The 27,734-nt window shown below is 35.4% G+C and overlaps 1 non-coding gene across 1 annotated transcript; it reads right to left on the reverse strand.

The window, feature by feature from the left end:
* Positions 1–7,317: 7,317 nt before the first annotated feature.
* LOC117286728 lies at positions 7,318–7,535 on the reverse strand. The gene has a single exon (XR_004517852.1). It is a non-coding gene; the product is annotated as a small nucleolar RNA U3 (small nucleolar RNA).
* Between the last annotated feature and the right edge of the window lie 20,199 nt (positions 7,536–27,734).

Consider the following 27,734-nt stretch of genomic DNA (forward strand, 5'->3'; position numbering starts at 1 on the left):
AAAACAAGTCAACAGACTTGAAGACTGCTCTGGGAGCCCCTCCCTGGGAAAGCCTCTGGCAGAAAGGGAGTTACCATGCTTCCTTTTTGAGATTTTTTTTTCAGCTAAGATTTCTCCATGTGATGTGCAACTTGTCCATTTCAGAGGTTATTATTTTTTTGATGGGTGAAACTCTTCTTTGCTTTATTTTTGATCAGCCTCAGATCTTCCTGAAGTACAGAGTGGTCTTTGCTGCATGCAAGTTTCTCAGCCTAAGACATGGTTTCCTTGCTCAGACATCATCACATCCAAGGCAATGATACATCTGTTCATAGGCTCTTGCATTGCTGTTAGTCAAAAATACATTGAACCAGATTTTCTGCATCTTCTGATGCTTCAGTCACTGTTTGGTTGCATGTTGGTAGTCAAAAAAAGTTTATACATCTGTTATATTTTCTATGACAATTCTGGAGTAATTTGTTGGACAAATTTTGCTCCTTATAGACAACAGTGCATTAGTGCATGTAAATTAAGATAGTAATACTTTCCCCATTGCTGAATTTAGAATAAACTGATTTCATAAAGCATGATAGTGGATCAGGCCCAGGAATATATGTGAATTGGAGTCTTGCCAGTATCAGGAATTTCCTGTGCTCATATATTTTTTATTTCTGATTTTTATGAAATATTTGATTTGTGTGCCAGTAATATCAGGGTGTGTGGGTGAACAGTAAAGAGAAGGAAAATGAAATATTTTGGAAGGATCTCTTACTTGCTCAATGTGATTTCTTTCAAAACATAAGGTATGTGTTATTTTGCATTTTGATTCTTTTAATCAGAGTTGCATATAATCTTAGTCATATTTTACCTCAAAAAATTTTCCCTATACATTTATTACATTGTAACAACTGAAATTTTTGCTTTGCTTGATAATGGTAAATTTATAAGACAAAACAATAAAAACAGCAAAGCTATCTCATTTTCTCTATTTTATTTGGTTGTGCTTTTAAAGCAAGTTTATTCTGACTCATATCCTGGGCTATCTCAATTTGTACATGGTTTTGGAAATTTTTTCCAGTTTCATTATTTGCCCTAGTTGTTCTTTTTCTCATTACCCATTTTCCAACTCTTACTTCCAAATATCCCCCTTTTTTTCTGCTACTGTCTCTTCTTATGTCTCTAGATCTTTTGGGAAAGTCTCAACTTTTTTTTTCTCACTGAATTTATTGGTACTTTTTAGATATATAGTACAGCTACATTCATCATTGGAATCTTGTACCTTTACATGATGTATCTTGGTTCTTATTTTTTCTTCATAGCCCTGCCCTCCCATCACCCCCTCAACCCTTCCCTATTTACAAAAACTTTGTTTCCATTTTTTCCTCTTCTCATATTTTTCTTTTCCCTTCTTTCCTTTGTCCTACCCTTCCAACTTCCCCTACTCCTTTAGCCTTTTTCTTCATCTTTCACATTATCAGTTATACAATTTGGATCTTATTTACACTTTTAGCTTTTCACACCAGAGAAACTATTCTGTATTTACATGTGTCTTATTTAATTCACTTAAGAATATGGCCTTGATATGCATCCATTTTCCTATAAATGACTCTAGTTTCTCATTCTTTATGGTTGGGTAGTACTCCATTTTGTAGAAAAATCACATCTTATCCAGTATTGAGTTGATGGGCAATTGGGCTCTTTCCAAGTTTTAGCTATTACAAACTGTGCCACTATGAACATGGGTGAGCATATGTTGCTGTGGTATGATTCTTTTAATTCTTTTGGAAAGATAATCAGCAGAGGGATAGCTGGGTCAAATGGAACCTCTAATCATAGATTTTTGAGGTATCTCCATATTGATTTCCACAGTTGTTGCACCAGTCTGAACTCCCACCAACAATGGAGAAGGGTTCCTATCTCCCCACACCCTGCCAGCTTTTGTTATTGGCTGATTTCTTCTTTTTTTTTTTTTTTTTTTTTTTTTGTACTGGGGATTGAACTCAGGTCCTTGTGTTTATGAGGCAGGCAGCAGAACCACTGAGCTAAATCCCTGGCCCTTGGCTGATTTCTTAATTGCAGCTATTCTCTCTAGGGTGAGATGGAATTTCAGGGTTGTTTTCATCTGCATCTCTCAAATGACTAGTGATGTTGAATGTGTTTTCATATATTTATTTGCTTCTTTTACTTCTTTGTATGAGAAATGTCTGTTCATTTCAGATGCCCATTTTGAATTGGGTCTTTATATTTGTGGGGTCTGATTTTTTGAGTTTTTTATATATTATGGATAGTAGTCCTTTGTCTGAGGAGCAGCTGGTAAATTTTTTTTCACACAATGTAGGTTGTCTCTTACTCTGTGGGTGGTTTCTTCTGCAGTGCAGAAGCTTTTTAATAAGATGAGATCCCAGGTGATTCTTTGCGCTAGTTCCTGTGCTACTGAGGATTTGTTCAATGCCAATGCCAATGTCTTTGAGAGTTCTACCTAACTTATCTTCCAGCAAGTTTAGTGTTTCTATTTTAATATTTAGATCTTTAGTACACTTGGATTTTAGTTCAGTGCATGATGAAAGATAAGGGTCTGGTTGTAATCTTTGGCAGGTTGAAATCCAGTTTTTCCAACAAAATTTATTAAAAAGGCTATCTTTCCTCTATTGAGGATGGATGACTCCTTTGTCAAAGATGAGATAGCTGAGTACATCTGGAGTTGTTTCTGTATCTTCCAAAGTATTCCAATGATCCTCAGGTCTTTTTTTTTTTTTTTTTTGCCAGTACCATGCTGTTTTTATCACAGTGGCTTTGTAGTACAATTTTTTCAAATTGGGGATTGTGATACCCCTGTCATGTCTGTGTTACCTAGAATTGCTTTTGCTATTCTATATCTCTTCTGGTTCTAAATGAATTTTTGTATTGTTTTCTCTAGTTCTGCGAAATATACTGTTGGAGTTTCAATTGGGATTGCACTGAATCTGTATAGCAGTTTTGGAAGTATGGCTATTTTTACTATGTTGATAATTCCTACCCAGGAACAGGGGATATCTTTCCATTTTCCTATATCCTCTTCAATCTCTTTTTTCAGAGTGCTGTAGTTTTCAGTGTAGAGGACTTTTGCTTCCTTTGTTAGATTGATTCCTAGATACTTCATTTTTGGGGATGCTATTGTGAAAGGAATTGTTTACCTACATTCTCTCTCAGTGAATCTGTTATTTGTGTACAGGAAGGCTATTGGTTTTTGATTGTTGACCTTTTATCCAGCTACTCTAATGAATCTGTCAATGACATCTAGGAGTCTTTTGGCAGAGTTTTTTAGGTCTTCAATGTAAAGTATCATATCATCAGTAAATAATGACAATTTAACTTCTTCCTTTCATATCTTTATTGCTTTTATTTATTTATCCTGTCTAATTGCTGTGGCTAATGCTTCCAGAACTATTTTGAACAGGAGTGGTGATGGTGGACATCCTTGTCTTGTTCCTGATTTTAGCATGAAGCTTTTCAGTTTTTGGCCACTTAATATGATGTTGACTGTGTTTTTTTTTCTTTTTATTGAGTTTATTGGTACGTTCTAGGCATACAGTACAGTTACATTCATTACTGGGATCTTGTACCTTTATGTGACAGGTCTTAGTTCTCATTTTTTCCCCTTGTCCCTGCCTTCCCTTCACCCCCTCCTTCCCTCCCTATTTACAAAACAATTTATTTCCATTTTTTCATTTTCTCATATTTTTTTCTTTTCCCTTATAACTTTTCCCTTACCCTTCCCACTTTTCTACACCTTTAGCCCTTTTCTTCCTATTTCACACTGTTAATTATATCATTAGGATCATGTGTACTATTATAGTTTTTCACACCAGAGAAACTATTTGGCATTTATACATGTGTGACTTATTTATTTCACTTAGGAGTATATCCTCAAAATGTATCCATTTTCCTATGAATGAATCTACTTTCTCATTCTTTATGGCTGAGTAGTATTCCATTTTATAGAAAAACCACATCTTCTTTATCCAGTTTCCAACTGATGGGTAAATGGGCTGTTTCTATGTTTTAGCTATTACAAATTGTGCCGCTATAAACATAGGTGCACAAATGTCACTGTGATATGATTCTTTTAATTCTTTTCAAAAGATACCAAGCAGAAGGGATGGTTGGGTCAAGTGGAACCTCTAGTTCCAGCTCTTTAAGGTTTGTCCATGTTGATTTCCATAGTGGTTGCACCAGTCTGCACTCCCATCAACAATGGAGAAGGGTTCCTTTCTCCCCACAAACCCCCAACATTTGTTATTGTGTGATTTCTTGATAGCAGCCATTCCTTGTGGGGTGAGGTGAAATCTCAGTGTTGTTTTCATCTGCATCTCTCGAGTGGCCAGTGATGTGGAGCATTATTTCATATATTTACTTGCTGCTTTTACTTCTTTGTCTGAGAAATGTCTTTTCATTTCAGATGCCTATTTTTTTTCAGCTTTAATTGAGTTTATTGGTATATATAGTCCTTTGTCTGAGGATCAGCTGGTAAAAATTTTTCCGCATTGTAGGTTGTCTCTTAGTTCTGTTGATGGTTTCTTTTGCAGCGCAGCTTTTTAATAAAATGAGATCCCACTTGTTGATTCTTTCTGCTAGTTCTCGTGCTACTGAGAATTTGTTCATAAAGTGTTTTCCTATGCCAATGTCTTCCAGAGTTCTGCCTAACTTATCTTCCAGCAAGTTTAGTGTTTCTGTTTTAATATTTAGATCTTTAATCCACTTGGATTTTAATTTAGTGCATGGCAAAAGTTAAGGGTCTAGTTTTAATCTTTGGCAGGTTGAGATCCAGTTTTTCCAATACCATTTATTAAAGAAGCTCTCTTTCCTCCAGTGGGGATGGTCAGCTCTTTTGTCAAAGATGAGGTAGGTGGGTACCTCTGGAGTTGTTTTTGTGTCTTCAGTCTGTTCCGCTGATCCTCAGGTCTATTTCTTTGCCAGTACCATGCTGTTTTTATCAAAGTGGTTTTGTAGTATAGTTTCAAATTGGGAATTGTTATACTCACTGCCATGTGTCTGTTGCCTAATATGGCTTTTGATATTCTAAGTCTCATATGATTCCAAATGAATTTTTGGATTATTTTTTGTAATTCTGTGAAATACAGTGTTAGAATTTCAATTGGCATTGCATTGACTCTGTATAGCAGTTTTGGTAGTATGACCATTTTGGTAGTATGTTGATTCTTCCTATCCAGAAGCAGGAGATATCTTTCCATTCTTATATCATTCTTATACCATTCTTATATCCTCTTCGATCTCTTTTTTCGGAGTGCTGTAGTTTTCAGTGTAGAGGACTTTTGCTACTTTTGTTAGGTTGATTCCTAGATAGTTCATTTTTTGGGATGCTATTGTGAAATTAATTGTTTCCCTAATTTCTTTCTCAGTGAGTCTATTATTTGTGTACAAGAAGGCTATTCATTTTTGAGTGTTGACCTTGTATCCTGCTACTCTCCTAAAAGTCTCAATTAAGTCTAGAAGTCTTTTGGTGGTGTTTTTTGGGTCTTCAATGTAGAGTATCATATCAGCAGCAAATAATGACAGTTAACTTCTTCCTTTCCTATCTTTATTGCTTTAATTTCTTTCTCTTGTCTAAATGCTATGGCTAATGTTTCCAGAAGTATATTGAAGAGGAGTAATGATAGTCGGCATCCTTGTCTTGTTCCTGATTTTAGTGTGAGGGTTTTCAATTTTTGGCCAGTTAATATGATGTTGGCTGTTGGGTTTTCATAGATAGCCTTTATTAAGTTGAGATAGAGACCATCTATTCCAATTTTGTGGAGGGTTTTTTTATCATGAATGGGTGTTGAATGCTTTTTCTGCATGTATTGAGAGGACTATGTGGTTTTTGTTCTTGACTTTGTTAATATAGTGCATTACATTTATTGACTTAAGTAGGTTGAACTATCCTTGCATTACTGGAATAAATCCGACTTGGTCAGGATGTATGATCTTCTTGATGATCCTCTGTATTCTGTTTGCTAGTATCTTATTAAGGATTTTTGCATCTATATTCATTAAGGAGATGGCCTGTAGTTCTCTTTTTTAGTTGCATCTTTCCCTGGTTTGAGAATCAAAATGATAGTTGCTCCCATGAATGAATTTGGAAGTATTGCTTCCCTTTCAATTTCATTGAAAAGTTTGAAGAGTTGTGGCAGTACTTCTTCTCTAAATGTCCTGTAAAATTCAGCAGTGAGTCCATCAGGACCTGGGCTTTTCTTTGTTGATAAGTTTTTAATTAAATTTTCAATTTCACTGATTGTAATTTGGGTGTTTAAAATGTTTTTATCTTCTTTGTTCAACTTTGGTAATTCATAAGTATCTAGAAATCTGTCCATTTCTTCTGTGTTTTCCTTTTTATTGGAGTACAGGTTATCAAAGTAGGTATTAATGATCCTTTGGATTTCTGTAGGATCTGTTGTGACTTTGCTTTTTTCATTCCTGATTGCATGGATCTGAGCCTTTTTTTTCCTTTTTTTTGATAAGGTTTGCTAAGGGTTTATCAATTTTATTTATTCTTTCAAAAAAACCAACTCTTCAATTCATTTATTTTTTTGTCTTAGTCCTTTGCGTTGATTTCTGCTCTAATTTTGTAATTTCCTCTCTTCTGTGAGCTTTGGGTTTTTCTTGCTCTTGTTTTTGTAGGAGTCTAAGATTCATCATTAGGTTGTTTATTGAGCTCACTCAGTTTTCCTAGTGTGGGCATTCAGTGTTATGAATTTTCCATGTAGAACTGCTTTCATTGTGTCCCATAGATTCCTGTACTGGCATTTTCATTTATTTGTAAAAACTGTCTGATTTCTTCTTTAATTTCCTCTGTGATCCATTGATTTTTCTGGTGAGTGTTGTTCAACTGTTGGTTTTTCATAGATAACCTTTATCAAATTGAGATAGAGACCTTTTAGTCTGATTTTCTGCAGTTTTATAGTGAATGGGTGTTAAATTTTGTCAAATGCCTTTCTATATCTATTGAGATTATCATATAATTTTTGTCTTTGACTCTGTTAATACAGTGTATTATGTTTATTGATTTATATGTGTTGAATTTGGCTAGGGATTTAGCTCAGTGGTTACGCTGCCTGCCTTGCAAGTGCAAGGACCCAAGTTTGATTCCTGGTACCAAAAACAAAAAACAAAAAACAATATATATCATATATAGAACCATCCTGTATTCCTGGAATAAATCCAACTTGGTTTTGGTATTGTATGATCTTGATGACACTCTGTATTCTCTTTTTCAGTATCTTCTTGAGAATTTTTGCATCTATGTTCATTATGAAGATTGGCCCATAGTTCTTTCTTTCTCTCTCTCTTTTTTAAACAGAAGCCACTCACACTGCATTCCTTCCCCCTTGCTCCCTCCAGAGACAGAGCAAGAACAATCATCAATGGCAAGTGGCAGTTGCAGCAAAGCAACACCAAGAGCTGGTTTGAAGCTCAGGAAGGAATGCTATGCCTCCTCCTCATAGTTTCTGGTACTCTACACAATCATAGAAACTTCTGTAGTAACCAACTTTAGAATTGATCCCTGAAAGTATGGCCCTTTGTAGTTCTTTTTTTTTTTTTTTTTGGTTGGGTGTTTCCCTGGTTTTGAAATCAAAGTAACACTTGCTTTCAGCAATGAATTTGGAAGTATTACTTCCCTTTCAATTTCATTGAAAAGTTTAAAGAGTAGTGACAATAGTTCTTTTTCTAAATGTTTTGTAGAATTGAGCAGTGAAGCCCTCAGGACCTGGGCTTTTCTTTGTTGGTAAATTTTTTATTAATTTCAATTTCACTGATTTTAATTGGAGTGTTTAGAATTTTTTTATATGTTCTTCATTCAACTTTGGAAATTCATATATATTTAGAAATCTGTCCATTTCTTCTGTGTTTTCCATTTTATTAGAGTACAGATTCTCAAAGTGGGTATTGATGATCCTCTGGATTTATGCTGGATGTTGTGATTTCACCTTTTTCACTCTGAATTGCATGTATTCAGCATTGCATGCCTTTTCTTTCCTTTTTATGACAAGGTTGGCTAAGGTTTTATTGATTTTATTTATTCTTTCAAAAATCAACTCATCAATTCTTTGATTTTTTTGTATTAATCTCTTAGTCTCCATTGCATTGATTTCTGCTATGATCTGTATAATTTCCTCCATTATATGAGCTTTTTTTTTTTTTCTTGCTCTTCTTTTCCTAGGATCTTAAAATTCACCATTAGGTTGTTTATTTGAGCTCACTCTGTTTTCCTAGTGTGGGCATTCACTGCTGTGAATTTCCCATGTAGAAGTGCTTTCCTTGTTGTGTTCCATAGATTCCTGTATATTGTTTGGCATTATCATTTATTTGTAAAAACTGACTAATTTCTTCTTTAATTTCCTCTGTGACTCTGGAGAGTGTTGTTCAGTTTCTATGTGTTTGTGAAGCTGTTGCAATTTCTTATGGTATTGATTTCCAATATTATCACAATATGGTCTGATAATATACATGGGATAACTTCAGTTCCTTTGCATTTATCTAAACATGTTCTATGAGCTAGTGTGTACTCTATTTTGTAAAATTACCTGTGTGCAGACAAAAAGAATGTATATTCTGATTTTGTGGTATGGAACACTCTGTAGACATCTATTAAGTTCATTTGTTCAAAAGCTTGCTTCAGTTCTAATATTTCATTTTTGATTTTTTTGTCTAGATAATCTGTCTATTTGTGACAGTGGGGTATTTAGGTCCTCCAGAAGATTGTATTAGTGCTTATTTGGTTTTTCATGTCCCTTAATATTTGTTTTATATAGTTGGGGACATTAGTATTTGGTGCATATGTATTTATGATTTTCATCTCTTCTTCTTGGATTGTTTCCTTTATGAGTATGTTATGACCTTCTTTGTCTCTCTTACGTAGTTTTGGTTTGAAATTTACTTTGTCTGCAAATAAGATAGCTTCCCCTGCTTTTTTCTGGATTTCTTTTGCCTGCAGAACTGTTTTTGATCCTTTTATTTTCAGTCTTTGAGTCTCTTTTTGAACTAGGTGTGCTTCTTGCATAGAACATATTGTTGGATTTTGCTTCTTAATCCATTTTGCCAGTGTATTTCTTTTGACTGTTGAATTGATGGTTATAACTGATATATATTAGCTTATCAATGTCATGTTATTGTCCTGTTGTTGGCTTTTAAAAATTTTCCTCCCTCTCCCTTTAATTTCTTGCCTTGCCTAATTGATTTGCACTTTTGGTCCTCATGGTGTTGTGACCTTCATTGTATTTTTCTAGGATATCATTTAGAATTGTTTTGTAGTGCTCGTTTGGTATTCATGAAGCTTCCTAGGTGTTCTTTGTCATAGAAGTATCTAATTTGCCCATTGATTTTAAAAGATAATTTTGCAGATATCACAGTCTAGGTTGGAGTTTATTTTCTTTTGTGGCTTGAAATACATCATGCCAGGGTCTCCTTGACTTGAGGGTTTGTGTTGATAAGTCTGCTGTGGTTCTAATGGGCTTTCCTTTGTATGTGATTTGCTTGTTTTCTCTAATTGCTTGCAGTATTTTGTTCTTTTGGGTTTCAGGAATCTTGACTATTATATGTCTAGGTGTAGATTTTTTTTTGTTTTGGTTTTTTTGAGACAGGGTGTCATTATGTAGTTGAGATTGACTTGTAACTCACTATGTAGCCCAGGCTGGTCTCAAACTCACAGTGATCCTCCTGCCTTAGCCTCCCAAGTGCTGGGATTACAGATGTGTGCCACCATGCCTGACTTTGGGTGGATTTTTTTTTTTTTATCATGGCTACTTGGAGTCCTATTATGCCTCACTTAACTGTATGTCAAATTCTTTTACTCTATCTGGAAAGTTTTCTGTATTAATTCTGTGAACAGTTTTTTAAAAGTCATTTGTTCTTTCTCCTGCTTTTTCATGAACTCCTTTGAGCCTTGTATTATTCTTTACATCATTTAGGAGCTGTTGGATTGATTTCTCATGGACCTTTACTATTTTTTTTTAATTGAGTTTATTGGTACATTTAGGGATACAGTACAGTTACATTCATTGTTGGGATCATGTACCTTTACATGGCAAGTCTTGATTCTCATTTTTTTCCCCTTACCTCTGGCCTTTACTATTTTTAAGAGATCTCTCTTTTCATGGTCACTGGTGGCAGTGCTATCTTCCATATCTGAAATTCTATCTTCACATTCATTCATTCTGTTGTGAATGCTTTCAGTAGAGTTTTTAATCTAGATATCTGTTTGATTCTGTTTCATGGATTCCATTTCTTTCCTGTGTTGGGCATTCATGGCTTCTATCATGGTCCTGAGCTCATCTATTTTTTTGTCTGTTTCTGTTCTAGAGTCTCTAATCATGTCTTTCATTGTGCTCACCATCTCTGTAGTTATCTGGGAAATCATTTCTGTTTTGAATTTTTCTAGAGCTCAACTGATCTGTTTTGTTACTTCCTGTGCTGTGAGTTCAGGGTGTTCTGGTGATTGATTGTCAGACTTTTCCACCTTGTTTACTCTAGAATTTGCTGTTGGTGAGCTGGAAGTCTGTATGTGTACCTTGCTTAAGTGTTTTCTCATTTTTATTTTTGTTGCTGGTACTGTCCTTGGTTTCATTGCTGGGTTAATATCTTGGTCTTCCTGATATTGCTGCTCTTTAGGTTTTGAGTCTCTAATGACTCAGAGACACTCTTATTTTCATAATAAGAAAGGACAACTCATTAAATCAATCACAACACTTTAGCCCAGTTGATACAGTCAGCAACACAATAGCATCAAGCACAGCTTAGAAATTGATCATTTATGGTAGTTATTAGTCTATCACCTTTAACCATGTGAATTAAATCAAAATCGAGGACTAGCCTAAAATATGTTTATAGTGAATAAATTCTTCAATATAGCAACTTTACACTTCAGGATGGGTACTTAGAAAGAATTTTGAGGAGAGGAATAGATAAGTAGAAGGATAGCAGAAGGTTTGAAGTGATGCTAGAGGATATAGTGTGATCATGCAAACTCTAAGAAACTCTTGAAGACAAGAGGGAAAGACAGAGTGCAAGAGCAAAGACAAGAATAGAACAACTGAACAGTAATAGGGAAGGTATAAATTGTACTCACTTTCCTTTGAAACTAATGACAATTGAGATAAGGAAAAAAGAGAGAAGAAAAGAAAAAGAAAGAAGAAATAGGAATTAGGGCAGGAGCAGGAACAAAAGGGGAGATGACAATGTAGGAGAGTAAAAATAAAAATTAAAATTAAGCAAAAAAGAAAGAAAGAAAGATAATTTTAAAAAGTTGAAAGTCCTTCAAGGTATGTCTCTGCTGTCACAGTAGACAAAGTGGGCAGCAATGTGCAGATCTAAGTCAATTTGTCTCAGCAAGCCAGGAGCAGGCCCCTGAGGTTCAAGCTGATTTCTGGCTGTAAGGCCCAAGTTGAGCTCCCTCAACTCCTTCAGGGTTAAACTCTGCTAAGTTCTACTGCAGGTTTTAGCTGCCCTTACCTTGAAGATAGTTCAGGCTCTGATGGGAGGTGCTGATTCCCTCAACTTACCAACTATGGTGGCTTGGTGTGCCTTTTATTGCAATTGTTCACTTCTAGTCTATCTTGTGGAGGTCAGTAAAATGGCCTCCATTTCCAATGGAGAGTGTGGGGTGTGAGGGGGTTGTGATGATGCAGGGCACCAGCACTCTGGGCAATCCTCACTGGTCTACTCTATTTGGAGGCCTGGGGTGCTCTCTTGTCTTTTTTATCACAGTACTTTCACGAAGTTTTTCTCCAAGTTCCTTCAAATATACGGGACAGATTGCCTCTAGTTCAAGGCAATGCCAGTGAAAGTCATGGAATAATTCAGTCTGGTGTGAAAGAGGATGAGTTAGTTATAATCTCTCTTAGGTCCATTCTACCATGAGGATATCATGATTCCATGAAAAGATACTCCTGAGTTTGGTGCATCATGTTAGCTCTTTCTGTGCATTTAGATTCCTCACCTCAAATATTGTTGAACTTTATAAGTTACATTGAGCTAAAAAACAAACAGAAGAGAAAATTCCCAAGCCATGAAAAGACTTAATTCTTTTCAGAGAGGCCAGAAGACCACAATATCAGGTAGTCAGAAACTGTTATATTATCTAAGAAGAGATTAACTCTTAGAAGAGAGAGTAACTTGGAAAGACTAACTTTGAATGAATGTAACAGGACTTTCTTTGGTGCACTATGGCTTTCTTTGTATAGTAACTGTAAACCATCTCAGGGGACCTAGACATAAGTGATAGATGTAGCAATCCATGCCCTTCCTGGGATTACTGTAATTACGATATCATTCAGGGTGAAAAAAACCACTGCCCCTATGGAACCATTCCCATGGTTCCTATGGGAGCCATTGAAAAGAGAGGCTGTGAAGTTCTATGTCACAAGTGATAAGCTTAAATTCAGATGTATTTATTCTTTTGAGGCTGTTTGTTTTTGTTTGTTTTATAGTGCACTTGCTGTATTCCAAGCACATCATTCAATATTGGTGAACAATTGTGAGCAGAGCCAGATAGGATGTTCTCACTTTCTTGAAGTGGTATATTGTTTTGTGTGGAGGAAAGACAGTTATCACATAATCTCACAAATAGAATTAAAATTGTATCAGTGGGCTGGGTAGTTAGCTCAGTGGTTTTGCCACCTGACTCACAAGTGCAAGGTCCTGAGTTTGATCCCTGATAGAAAAAAATGTATCAGTAATAAATGTCAAAAAACCCTACATGGAACAATTAGTACATATAATAGGTAGACTTGATGTGGTCTTGAGTTGAGAGGAAACAGAAGAAATAACTTAGTTAGGGGAGGACAAGTAGTTCTTTAGAGTTTATGGCTAAGGGCCAAATCTCTGTGAGAGGAGGGATGGACTGAAAGGTCCAGTACAGATGGAATATGGTAAGGTTGAGTCAACAGCAGATGGGCATTAGAGCAGGGTACAAATAATCTAGGGTGGTACAATGCCATCATATGGGTGATTTTGGTCTTTAATTCAATTTTTGGTACTGGGGCTCAAACTCTGGTTCTAGCACTTGCAAGGCAGGTGTGGGAACCACTGAGCTAAATCCCTGTCCCCTTGGTCTTTAATTCTAAAAGCAATAGGAAGTCACTGAAATGGTTGAGGGGCTGATGGTAGGGAGACAGAGGTGATCAGACTTATATGTAAGACATTTTATTTTTGAATAGTAAGTGCCATGCAAATTATTAGAGGATCTCAAAAACTTAAAGCTGGCAATATTTTTAGAGTTGACTTCCATTTCTGGCTCATCTCCTAGGCGGTTGTGTACTTGGACAAAACCCTCTTCTCTTCAGGGGCCAATTATTATATGCCATAATCAACTTTCATGAGTGTAATACCAATAATTAAAACTTTACCTGTAAAATGTGTTATTACTGAATTTAACAAAGAAGTATTCTTTTTCCCAAAAAATACTGGCCATGTAGGGTGTGTGTGTGTGTGTGTGTGTGTGTGTGTGTGTGTGTACTGGGGATCCAACTCAGGCCCTTGCACTTGTGAGGCAGGCAGTGGAAACACTGAGCCAAATGCCTGGCCCAGTATTGTTTCTTTTTTAAAAATTAATTTTATTGGTAAATTTCAGGTATACAATATAATGACATTCATCATTGGAAATTTGTAACTTTGCGTAATATATCTTGGTTATTTTTCCCCCATTCCCCTACCCTCCCTTCAACCCCTCCAACCCTCCCTATTAGACTTTGTTTCCATATTTTCCTTTTCTCATATTTATTGCTTTCCTTTCCTTTATCTCTCACACTTCCCTTCCCCTTTGTACCTTTTCTTCCTATTTCACCATATCTATTATACCTTTTATTTCTTATTTACACTCTCAGTTTCTCACCAGAGAAACTATTCTGTATTTATACATGTGTATCCTATATATTTATTTTTTAAAAATATTTTTTATTGGTACCTTTTAGGTATACAATACTGTTACATTCATCATAAGAACCAAGATATGTCCCATATATTTCACTTAAGAGTATGGCCTCAATGTGCATCCAATTAATTATAAATGTCTTTCATTTCTCATTCTTTTTTTTGGGGGGTACAGGGGATTGAACTTAGGTACTTGAATTTGAGAGGCAGGAGGTGACACCACTGAGCTAAATCCCCGGCTCTAATTTCTCATTCTTTGTGACTAAGTAGTACTCCATTGTATTAAAAAACAAAAACCAAAAAACAACACATTTCCTTTATCCAGTCTCCAGTTGATAGGCAGTTGGTCTGTTTCCAACATTTAGCTATTACAAACTGTGCTGCTATGAACATGGGTATACATATATCATTGTGATATGATTCTTTTAATTCTTTTGGGAAGATACCTAGTAGGGGAATAGTTGGGTCAAATGGGACTTCAAATCCTAGTTCTTTAAGGTATTGCCATACTGATTTCCACCGTGGTTGCACCAGTCTGCACTCCCACAAGCAGTGGAGCAGGATTCCTATTTCCCCATAGCCCTGCCAGAATTTGTTACTGTTTCATTTCATGGTAGCAGCCATTCTTTCTGAGGTGAGGTGGAATCTCAGTGTTATTTTCATCTGCATCTCTCAAATGACCAGTGATGTTGAACATTTTTTCATATGTTTTATTTGCTACTGTTATTTCTGTGTCTGAGAAATGCCTGTTCTTTTCAAATGCCCATTTTTGGATTGGGTCTTTAAATTTGGAAGGTCTGATGTTAAGTTCTTTATATATTCTAGATAGTAGAACTTTGTCTGAAGAACAGCTGATGAAATTTTTTTCCACATTGTGGGTTGTCTTTTACTCTGTTAGTGGTTTTTCTTGCTGTGCATAAACTTTTTAATAAGAAGAGATCTCACTTGTTGATTATTTGTGCTAGTTCATGTGCAACTGAGGTATATTGTTCATTAAATCTTTTCCTATGCCAGTGTCTTCCAGAGTTCTACCTAACCTCTCTTCCAGCTGGTGTAGTGCTTCTGTTTTAATATTTATATCTTTAATCCATTTTGATTTTGGTTTAGTACATGGTGAGAGATATAGGTCTAATTTTACTCTTTGGCAAGTTGAAACCCAGTTTTTCCAGCATCATTTATTAAAGAGACTATCTTTCCTCTAATGAGGGTGTTTGGCTCCTTTGTTGAAATTGAGGTGGATGAATGTGTCTGGAGTTGTTTATGAATCTTCTAATCTATTCCACTGGTCCTCAGGTCTGTTTGTTTGACAGTACTATGCTATTTTTAATCACAGTAGCTTTGTAATATAGTTTCAAGTTGAGGGATTGTGATACCCCCTGCTTTGTCTTTACTGCTTAGAATTGCTTTTGTAATTTTTGGTCTTTTCTGGTTCCAATGAATTTTTGGATTGTTTTCTCAAGGTCTGTGAAGTATGCTGCTGGAATTTCAATTGAGATTGCATTGAATCTATCCAGCTACTTTGGAAATATGGGCATTTTCATTCTGTTGGTTCTTCCTACACAGCAGCAAGGGATGACTTTCCATTTTCTGATATCCTCTTAGATCTCTTTCTTCAGAGTGCTGTAGTTTTCATAGTTGAGGTCTTTGATTTCTGTTGTTAGTTTGATTCCTAGGTATTTCAGTGTTTTCGATGCTATTATGAAAGGAATTGTTGGTCCCATTTCTCTTGGTGATTCTGCTGTTCATGTACAGGAAAGGTACTGATTTTTATGTATTGAACTTGTATCCAGCTACTTTACTGAATTTGTTTATTAAGTGTAGAAGACTTTTGGTGAAGTTCTTGTGGTCTTCTATATAAAGTATCATGTCCCCTGCAAATAATGACAATTTGACTTCGTAATTTCTGACCTTTTATTTCTTTCTCTTGTCTCATTGCTGTGGCGGTTTCCAAAACTAGATTGAACAGGAGTGGTGATAGTGGATATGCTTTTGTTTCTGATTTTAGTGTGAAGAATTTCATTGTTGACCATTTAGTGTATTGGCTGTTGGGTTTTTATACATGGCTTTTATCAGGATGAGAAAAAGACTATATTCCAAATTTCTGTAGAGTTTTTTTTTTTTAATCATTAATGGGTTTTGGATTTTGTCCAACAGTTTTTCTGCATCTATTGAGATGATCATATGATTTTTGTCCTTGGCTCTGTTAATATAGTATATTACATTTATGGATTTGTGTATGTTGAACCATCCCTGAATCCCTGTGATGAATTCCATTTGGATTGTATCTTCTCGATGATCTTTTGTATTTTGTTTGCCAGTATCTTATTGAGGATTTTTCCTTCTATGTTCATTAGGGAGACTGGACTGCAGTTCTCTTTTTTGGTTGGGTCTTTCTCTGATTTTGGAATCAAGGTGGTGCTTGCTTCCAGGAATCAGTTTGGGAGTATTACTTCCCTTTGAATTTCTTTGAAGAGCTTAAATAGTAGTGGCCAGTTCCTCTCTAAAAATCTTGTAGAATTCAGCAGTGAAGCCATCAGGCCTTGGCTTTTCTGAGTTGGTACGTTTTAAATTACATCTCCAACTTCATTGATAGATACTGCATTGTTTAGAATTTTTAGGTCTTCTTTATTCAACTTTGTTAATTCATCAGTATCTAGGAATCTGTCCATTTCTTGTGTGTTTTCCATCTTTTTGCCATCTAGATTCTTATAGTAGGTATTGATGATCTTCTGGATTTCTGCTGGGTCTGTTGTAATTTCACTCTTTTCATTCCTAATTGAATGAATTTGGGCCTTTTCTTTCCATTTTTTGATAAGGTTGGCTGAAGTTTGGTCAATTTTGTTTATTCTTTTGAAGAGCCAATGTTCTTTGTCATGAAAGTATTTTATTTCTCCATCAATTTTGAAAGATAGTTTGCAGGCTATATCAATCTGGGTTGTAGGTTGCCTTCTTTTATGTTTGTTGCACTGTTTTTGTTGTTGTTGTTTTGTTTTGTTTTTTTATCATTCACTTAGTCTCCATTGCATTGATTTCTGCTCTGATCTTTATAATTTCTTCCCTTGTATGAGCTTTTGGTTTGTCTTGCTCCTCTTTTTATAGAAGCTTCAGGTTCAGCATCAGGTTGTTTAATTTTTTTGCCAATTCAGGAAGTCCAGGTGGTTGAGTATCTCATTTTACCGTCTCATTTCCCTTTGGTGTTGCCTTAGGTGTTCTGGAAGTCTCATTTTGAGACTTATTTATGTGTCTTTTAATTTCAGCAGATGCAGTCTGCTGTGCCTTTGTTGAAGGAACTTTTTACTCACCCAGTGGTCTTCAATTCTCAGCAAGCCACCAAGGGGCCTTCTCTCTACTTCTCACCAGCACACCAATTCCTGCATTCAGAATGGCTGCCTTCTGGATCCCTGAGCTGACCCATTGTCTTGGTGGGCTTCTGGCTGAGGTGTGTGTACACTTGGGATGGTATCTAGGTGTGCCTCTGGCTAGGGCCTGCCTCTTCTATGTAGCTACTCTCTGGAAGAGCCTTTTGCTGGGGGCTGTGCACCCCAGTCCCTGGTGTTTGAACAGGCTTCTAGTTAGGGTCTTTGTGCATTTACAGATTGTGGCGAGCCTGTGGCTTTTGCTCGTGCACCTGTGTAGCTGTATTTTTCAGGCAGGCCTTTAGCCTCACTAGGATCAGGGTGGGTCTCTGGCTGGATGTGCTTGCAACCATGCAGCTCTTGTCCATGCCGCAGCTCGCTGGGATCTCACATAAATTATTCTTTTTTTTTTTTTTTGGTACCAGGGCTCAAACTCAGGACCTTGTGCTTGCAAGGCAGTAAATTATTCTTAACAAAATTTAGATGGCAACATTTTTACTGAGCATAAAAACTATTCACAAGAAGAAAACAACATGGTTGAAGGTAAAATTAGTAAAATTTTATGTAGATGAAAAACCTCATAGATGGATAAAATCTTTATTGTAAATTTATCCCCAAAATAATTGATCCTGGTACAAATAATATCAGAAGATAAAAACTAAAATGAAAAAAATTAAGAATATTGTCAATATCTGAATAGAAACCTGGGCAAAGAATTACAGTGATCTACCATACTGTATACTGCATTTAGTTTAGTGTATCTCTTTCCATGAAAATATGGCCAAACCAGCTAAGAGTACACTCTTTCCATATCTATTCTCCATAGTACTAGAAATTCAAGTTAGAAAAATAAGAAAAAGAAATAAAAGGCATACAAATTGGAAAGTAAGAAATAAAATTTTTCTGCAGTTGATATGATCATAATCAGAAACCCCTAAGACTCAGCCAAAAAGTTGTCTGAACTAATAAATGAATTCAATAAAGTTGCAAGTTAGAAAACCAACATGCAAAAATGAGAATCATGACCTATCATGTAAAGGTACAGGATCCCAATAATGAATGTAACTGGATTGTATACCTAGATTGTACCAATAAACTTAGTAAAAAGAAAAAATAGTAAATATAAAGTTTTTGCATCAAAAAAGAAACCACCATCAGAGTGAAGAGACAACCGACAGTGTGGGAAAAATTTTTGCCAGCTGTTCTTCAGACAAAGGACTGATATCTAAAATATATAAAGAACTCAAAAAATCAGACCTCTCAAATTTAAAATCCGAATCCAGAAATGGTCATCTGAAATGAATAGTCATTTCTCAGCTGAAGTAGAAGTGGCAAATAAATATATGACAAATGTAAAAAAAAAAAAAAGAAAAGAAAACCAACATGCAAAAAATCAGTCTCATTTTTATACACAAACAGTAAACTATCAGGAAAAATTGAGAAAATAATTCCATTAACAACATCAATAAAAATAAAACGTATAGAAGTAAACTAATCCAAAGAAGTAAAAGACTTGCACACTAAAAATTATAAAACAACAATGAAAGAAATTAAATAAAAAACCAGTTAAATGGAAAGATATTCAATGTTAATGGATTGGAAGAATTAATATTGCTAAAATGTTACCCAAAGTGACCTACAGATTTAATGTAATCTGTAAGACAATTCCATTAACATACTGTACAGAAATAGGAAAAAAACACTAAAATTAATATGAATCCACAAAAATCCCTGAATAATAGTAACATTCTTGAATAAGAGGAACAAAGTTGGAGGAATCACCCCTCCTGAATTGAAAACATATTAAAAAGCTACAGTATGTAAATAATTATAGTACTAGTGTAAAAACACCCATATAGGCCAATGGAACAGAATAGAGAATCCAGAAGTAAATCTACACATCTATACTCAATCAATGTTAATAATATTGCCAAGAACACTCAATAGGGGAAGGATAATCTTTTTGATAAATGGAGTTGAGAAAATAGGATATCAACACGGAGAATGAAATTGCACCCTTATTTTAAATCATATACTAAAGCAATCTCAAAATAGTTTATAGACAAATGTAAAAAGACTCACATCATAAAATTATTAGAAGAAAACATAGAGAAAATGCTTCTTGACATTGGTCTAGGCACTGATCTTTTTTCTGTAATCATTTTACATTTTATTATTATCTGTGCTCTTTTTAAAAAAATTAATTTTGTTGGTACACTTTAGGTATACAATATAATCACATTCATCATTGGAGATTTGTACCTCTACATAATATATCTTGATTCTTATATTTTCCCTGTTCCCCTGCCTTCCCTGCAACCCCTCCACCTCTCTCTGTTTCTAAAGACTTTGTTTCTATTTTTTAATTTCCCATGTTAATTCCATTCCTTTCTTTCCTTTCTTTCCCCTAACCCTTTACTCCCCCGCTTTTGTACTTTTTCTTCCTATTTCACATTATCTATTATACATTTTGATCCTTATTTACACTTTCAGTTATTCATTTAACTATAAATCCATGCATCCATTTAGCTATAAGTGTCTCTAATTTCTCATTCTAGGCACTGATTTTTAAAAACATGACACCAAAAGCAAAATGAGACAGGCGTAATTATATCAAATAGGGGAAAATATCCCAAACCAAGAAATCTTCACAGCAAAGGAAACAATTAACATAATAAAAGGCAAATACAGAATGTGAGAAAATATTTGCAACTATATTATCATTTAAGAGATTAAAATAAAAATATAAGGAATTCCTAAATTCAATAGTTAGAAAAGAAATAATTTAATTAAAAATGCAAAGAAACTAGACAGACAGTCCTGCTAAGAAGAAATACAAATGGCCAACAGATATATGAAAATATGCTCAACATTGGATAAAAGAATTAAACCACGAATCTCACTTTACATCTGTTAGGCTGTTGTCCAAAAGACAAAAGATACCAAAATGTTGAGAATATGTGGAAAAAACAACATCCTGCATACTGATTGTAGGAATGTAAAGTAGGACAGTCATTATGGAAAAAATTGTGGGTGGTTCTTCAAAAAAGTAAAATACACTTACCATGTGATCCAGCAATTCCTCTTCTGGGTATATAGTCAAAGGAACTGAAACCAGTACCTTGAGACATTCTTACTCCTGTGTTCATTACAGCATTATTCACAATAGCTAATATATGGAGACAACATAATGTCTGTTGATGCAAGAAATGGATAAAGAAAATATGATATATTATATACAAGGGAATATTATTGAACCTTAATAAAGAAGACCATCTTGACATTTGCAATAACATATATATACCTGGAGGACATTAGCTGAGTGAAATAAGCCAGACATAGAAAGACAGATACTACATGCTTTTACCTACACAAGGAGTGATATGGTGAATGTTTAAATTAAAAAATTATAGTAAAAGACACATAGCTATTAATCTCTCTCTAAATTACCTTTTACTTCAAATCCACTTGTGCCATCATTTTTGCCACTTTCAGAACAAGTTCTGGAAGTGTGTGTCTTTACAAGTGATGATAAAAAATGCTGCTACCACGTGCTTGCTATATAGAGGAAAAGGCTAGTAAAAAAAAAATACAGTATATCCTCATTGACCTTATTCACTGGATTTGTGTGGCTTCTGGCTCTTCTCCTAAATCAAAATGACCATTGCAAGGTGAACATTTTGAACTGATTCAGGACATGGAGAAAGCCAAGACTTGTAACAAAACACACTCAGGAAAAGGACTTCGAGAACTGCTTCAGGAAGTAGGAAGAGGAATGAGATGAGAGCATTTGAAGTGAGGGAGAGTATTTTGAATAGGATTAATGGCAATATGTCTTTTACTGTAATAAAGTAAAAAATTAAACACATGGTATTTTCCAATCACATCTCATATACGGAATCTAAAACAGTCAAACCTGTAGAAACAGAGAATAGAATGGTAGTTGCCAGTGCTTTGTAGAGAGAGAAGTAAAAAGATGTTGGTCAGAAAGTATAAAGTTTTAGTTACACAAGATAAGTAAGCTCTGAAGATCTAATCCATAGTAATGTATTTCACAATAGTAAAGTACTCAATTATATGCTTGAGTTTTCAAGAAGGTAGATCTTAAGTGTTCTCATTTACATACACAAACAGATAAACACAGGCACAAAAATAACTATGTGAAGAGTAGGTATACTACTTAGCTTGATCATAGTGATTGTTTTTATGTTTATTAAAATATGAAGTTTTAACATATTAAATATGTAAGTACATCCTAAATATATGGAATTTTAAAGTAAAGCTGGAAAAAGAAAAGAACAACATAGACTAGAAATGACAGCAACCAAAGCTGTTGTTAAAGTTCTATGGGATCTGTTTTTTAAATTTTAGTTATTAGTATCTCTTATGGTATCCTGTTTATAAAAAAACAACAGTACCTCAAAAAAGTACTTTAGAAATTGGCATGCTTAATTTATTCTTTTTCTTTAAATCAAGTTTTTATTTTATTTTGAAATCTTGTGAAAAAGTAACTGTTGGGACCTATATGCTACTTCGAAAGAAGAACTAAAAAGAGGTTGATCTTTAACTTTTAATCAATGAGTAACTTTTTTATTTCTTGCATATAAATAGTGTAGATACTTGTTTGGGAGTACTATTCACTACTTAGTCATATTATAGTCATCTGATAAATTTTATTGAGCTATAGTTACTCAATTAAATTATTTTGTAATTTGACAGTTAATTTAATTTGTAATTTGTGACTGATTTCTAATTTGATAGTGGAGAATTTGATCACCTTAAAAGTATGAGTTTCATAAAGAAGTCATTTCTTATTTTGACCATTTAAAAAAATTCTGATTTCATTTTTAAAAGGGTTCAGTTGAGGTTATAGTCAATTTCCCACTGGTAAAATAAGCGACAATTGTTGAAATCTTTCATATAACCTTAGTGAAAAGTGTCTCTATGTTCTATTTGCATAATTTAAGTCAAACCAAGCATAATTTTCACTAATAAATTATTAGAAATAAAATAAGTTATGATTACCAAAAGATACTAAAGATTTAGTTTTCTTTTTGGTGTTTTTTAAACAGCAATTCTCTAAGAGAAAAATCAAAGTTCCAAAAAATATTAACATAATATTAATCTGGAAATAATCATGCTAATTTGTTATACAGATTATTTAGTGAAACATCAGTAGAAAAGTTAACTTGAGAACTGAAATATTGATTTATTTACTGTTTTAGGTCAGCAGTTCCATGATGTATTTTAAAAGTAAAAAAATGTCAAATTTTGTATATAGAATGAAACTTTTTTTTGAAGATATGGGAGATCTGTTCAGAAATCAGTCTTGTGTGTGCTGTTTATTTGTGTATGATAAGCCTACCCCTAGGCATAGTAGTAGAGAGGAAGCCTCTGGAGCCTGACAGTTTAGTCAAATCTTCATTTATTAGCTATCAGACTTTTAGGGCAATGTGGAAATTACTCTTCAAGCACGTTTGCTCATCCCTAACTAAAATGGGGATAATAGTAGTCATGTTCCATAGGATTGTTGTCAGTATAAGATGCCACAATGTGTCTAAAAATTCTACCTATTATTATTATTATTATTATTATTATTATTACCACTTCTAGGAGAGTATTTTTTGGCTTAATACAAATAACTTTTTCCTCATTTTAATGTGCTTTGTACATTGTATGCTGTAGTTGGTGTTTGAGGAATATTATTTTCTACCTAAATAGTTTAGCTTCTGTATCCATGTTCTCTCTGAAGCCCTGTAAGAAAGCTGTGGGCTCTGAATGTGTTTGGGGTGATTAAGATTGTAAAATATAGCATGATATTATATTATGACAGGATTCTAATGTTACAGGTGTTTAAAACAGGGAACACAGAATAGAACTAATTCTGAGAAGGTAAGTACAATAATAAGTTCTTCTTAAAACATTTCTACTTGTTTAAAATTTCTTTAGCAATCATATAAAATGCTGGCATTGGATTAACTCTCTAATTTTCTTCCTGAGCTTCAGATTTATATAATCCTTTCTCCTGTATGAAATGCCTTTATGCAGCTGGCTCCACTTTTATCAGGCCTTGTGCCTTGGGACCCTGGTAACATGAAGGATCAGCAAGAATATGATCATGTGTTTTATCCACTCAGTGTTGGTGGAAACCACAGCATAAGGGTGTGCAATATTACATGCAGTGTTCATATGGAGGCAGTGCTGAAATGACAAAATGAGGTGACGAATAGAGGAAGCCATCTGTACTCCTGCAGGGCTTAATGTTAATAGGTGTTTACTAACTTCTTACTGACCTGAAGTTTCTTTAGGCAATCTATTCCCAATTCAGGCTGCTGGGAATTTCTACCCTTGTTAACATTTATTTCCACTGCCCTGCCCTCCCTCCATTTATAAAGACCTAATGCTTAAAGGGCTATTTGTTACCACTGTTGAGGGTCACCACCATCAAGGCACTACCACATTCAAGGTGCTCTGCTGGGCAATGAATAAATATTTGCCAGTGCTCTACATGCCAGAGCCTCTTAACTTAAGGGGAGCATTGCTTAGGCAAGGATGGGGGAAGGGCGGAATGATTCCTGTGCAGCAAACTTTGGCTCTCTGGATTGAATGTTTCCCAAAAATGTACCACATTATTTTGCTTCAGTTGTTAGTATAAGCGACTTCATGTCCCTCAAGCTGCCTTGAAATACTCTCATGTTGACACTTTGGAGGAGAGCAAGAATTTTCTTCTAGGTTAGGTTTTGATCTGTGTTTGAAAAATGAATCATAAAAACATTGGTCTGTGGGGCTGCGACAAAGCAAGCCTTCGACCTCATGTTGAGGGCTTAGCAAGTTGCTTCATGTTTTCTATTTGTAGCTGCTTTCTGTCAGCTTTACTGAAGCATCCATAAAACAAAATAGGCTCATTAAATAGGGGGTAAGTGAAGTTGGCAGTGGCAGTTATTCAAATAGGCTTTTCTCTGTAGCTGCTTATACTGCAGGAAAAAAAAAACAGTCAGAAGACGAATGCCTACTTATCACTGGTTATTCATGGACTACAGTTTTGGGTAAGTGAGGTCAACCAGGCTCTGGAAAAGGGAGGCATTTTGCATCAGATGTAGCACTAAACTGGTTGTGCAAAATTAATGTCATAATGACAGCTAGGATGGAGTTGCCATTGTCATTTCATTCACGAAGTTTGCATATATGGACAAAGATCTTTTATAGGATTTTCTTGCTATAGCCTCTGGCTGACAGGGACAAGCAGTAGTTCTGCCCTGAGATTAGGTCTTCCCATGCTTAGATTCTATTCTTTTTTGAAGCTTTCACCACAAAATTGGCTTCTTTTCTAAACCTAAGGCATCCACATTTTAATGAGCTGAGAGGATGCCAAGATGCACAGGAGGTTTTAACTTTAAGAATCTTACAGTCAGTAAATGAGGTAAGTGCTGATGATATTTAGTAAATCACATACAATGTGAAGTAATTTGAACTTATGAAAGATGGAGATGTTTCTATGATCTTTAGTTGTGGGAAAGGTCATTTCAAACCGAAGGGTAGTTTGAACAAAGGCACAGAGGTGTTTCTAATCAGTGGATACTTTTTTAGGACCTTGCTTTATTTGTCCTGAACAGTATTTGCTACTATTGATCTTGAAGTCTTGGCTTTGGTGACCCCTACATTCTTTTGGGTTTTCTCCTGCTTATATGATGGCTCTTTTTAATCTTACCTCCAGTTTTGTTATTACTATACATTTGGTTAATGCTGTGCCTGTGCCTCCAGCCAGGCTACTGTCTGTGTTTTCATTCTTGCATGAACTAATTGGGATTCCACAAGAACTACATCAGTCTTTTCCAAGGGCAGTGCCCCCAGTGAATGAATTGCCTTGCACTAAGGCTCACCTCTTACAAGTTCTACTATTCTTAACACTGGAGCATTGGAGATCAACTTCCCAACACTCAAACCATATCTAATCTATAGCAACTTCTATCTAATATTGTATTCTCAGTGTTTCTTTACTGTCTATCTCTTTAGGCCATTACCTCTTTGAAAACTGGAACATTTTAGATAGTCACTAGATACTTTTTTGACTAAACAAGTGAGTATGAAGTTAAGTGAGCAAGAAGTGTCTTTATGGAATGCTGGATTACCCACTTTGAAATATAGTATATGTGAAAGAAATAAAAGATATGAAAGAAAAATGGTTGTGCATCTGACATTGGGTTTTCTGAATACCAATTCTGAGATGAAGACTCTAGGGGAGGAAGGTGATTTGGGATCAATAACTGTGAGGGAGTGGGGGTGTATGGTGGAGAAGTTGAACTAAAATGAAGTTTCAGAAGGGCTTTAAACTGATCCCATGTGGCATTCAGAAGCTAACATGACCCTACAAAGTTGTCCTCAGTTGAGTCAAGGTACTGGGTCTCTGTATCCTCACAGTAGCCAGTGTCTGGATGTGGGCAGCCTCTGGGGAGGAGATAAAACTTGGGCCAAATATTTTCATTTGCCAAGGGCAATTTCAGAAGTAGGGTTTAACTGATCTGTTAGAAGTCAACATTGCTGGCATCTGGGGGAATGAATGAGCATTCTGGTATAGGGGATCTTGGTGGCATATCATAGCATCCACTACACTGGGCCTAGCTCATGTCAGATTGAGGAATTTATACTTTAGTTGATAGGCTTTGAGATACCATTGAAGGTGTTTACATAGAGAAGTAATGTGAGTCAGAGCTGTATTTAGGAAGATTAATCTCACTAGGGTGTTTAGATTGGACTAGAGGTGGGGAAACTGGAGTGAGAGGCCAGTGGGAGACTTTTGAAATAATCCAGGCAAGGAAATAAAGACCTAAACAAGGGTGTTGGCAGTGAAAATGGAAAAGGTGGGTGGTTGCAAAAGATATAACATTGCTAGAATTCACAAGCCCTGGTGATTGAATATGGGAAATATTGAAGAGGAAGAAGACTGAAAACAAAACCATGGTTTTTAGCCTGGTTGACATGTAAAGGCATTGGTTCTGGTAATAGGAATTAAAAAAGGACAGAGGCTTGATGTTAGATTTGCTCAATTTGCAATATGGTAGCCAGCCAAGTAGAAGTGGTCAATAGGTGGCTGAATAATATTTTTGGGAGGCAAAAGCACACATAAATGAAAAGTTACATGGTGATATAAGAATGGCCTCATAGCAAGTGAATGTAAAAAACAGTTAAGTCAGAGAAGGGACAAATTCCTTTGGATTTCTTTAAACGTTTCTGTCAGAGGTGGCATATAAGCGGGGTTTAGATGGAGGACTGGGATTTATGATGGGAAAGGACAGTTAGGGAGGGGGAGCAATAACATTCTGAGTGGGTTAATGATTTGAACAGAAGCAGAGAGGTAGAAGATCCATTTGGCTAGAATGGTGAATCATTTAAGGAATTTTGTTTTAAAAGTTTGAACATTGATTGTGGAGAAAATTGAATAACAAACTAAGTGACAAGAAGGGAAGGGGAACTTAGGAGATTGTAAATTTTGTAAAGATTGTAAGACTGTCACTATTTCTGAAGTTTGATATATACTGCTTGAGTGTGGGTCTGTGTAAACCACAGAACTAAATTCTCCTCTTAAGAGACGCTCTCATTGTTTTTGCACCTGAATGGCTGTGACATAGAAGACTGCTGGCTATTGGCAGTCTTTTTCATGGACATTATATGAAGGCCTATTAGAGGAAATTCCACTTGCATGTGTTTTTGAGGTTTCTATATCCACAGTCTTTGCTTAGCTTTCATGAATTGCAAAGAATCTGTGGATTAATTGGTCAGATAGTTTATTGATTTACCCTGAAAAGTAAATATTGTGTATCTGCAAGTGGAAAGTCAGTGTGTATAATCTAGCTATCTGGTCATGACTGCCCCAAACACTGTTGAAAAGTTCGACCAAGGACTATAAAACTGTTGAGAGCTGAGTCCCAAGCTACCACACAAAATAACTTGTTGCTGAAGCTATTGGGAAGATAACAGGACAGGCATTTCACTTGCTGGGATTCCTTGTTTGCTACAGAAGCATCTGGCAGAGCTAAATAGCTAAATAGCATTACATCATTTTTCATTTTTTCCCTTTTTATCATCTTTTTTGATTTATGAGACATGGAAACTTGTTCCACCCCCTCTAAGTGCTCTCATTGAATAAAAAGGGTATCTTGATAAAACTTCAGTGATTTCATAATGGAAGCTTCAGACTTGTGCTTGGACCATTAGAAAAACAACAAAAATAACAACAAAACTTCTTTGGTGTCTTTGAGCTGATGTTTCATTTCTCCCTTCTCCAAAGTGGTCATGGGCTGCTATGAGACTTCCCATTAACATGTGTGACATTCACAACATCACTTGTTTTGTTTCCTTTTTAATAATTTCTTCATAAAATGTTTGAAATATCTCTTGGGGAAAGGATGAGAATTGCTGCTTAAGGGACTAATCTTCCCTCCCTCCCTTCCTCCCTCCTTGTAGCCCTTCCCCTCCCTGCTTTCCCTCCCTCCCTCCCTT

The sequence above is a fragment of the Fukomys damarensis genome, unplaced genomic scaffold (genome assembly GCF_012274545.1).
Source record: "Fukomys damarensis isolate Sample0158 unplaced genomic scaffold, DMR_v1.0_HiC HiC_scaffold_2, whole genome shotgun sequence".
Lineage (NCBI taxonomy): Eukaryota > Metazoa > Chordata > Mammalia > Rodentia > Bathyergidae > Fukomys > Fukomys damarensis.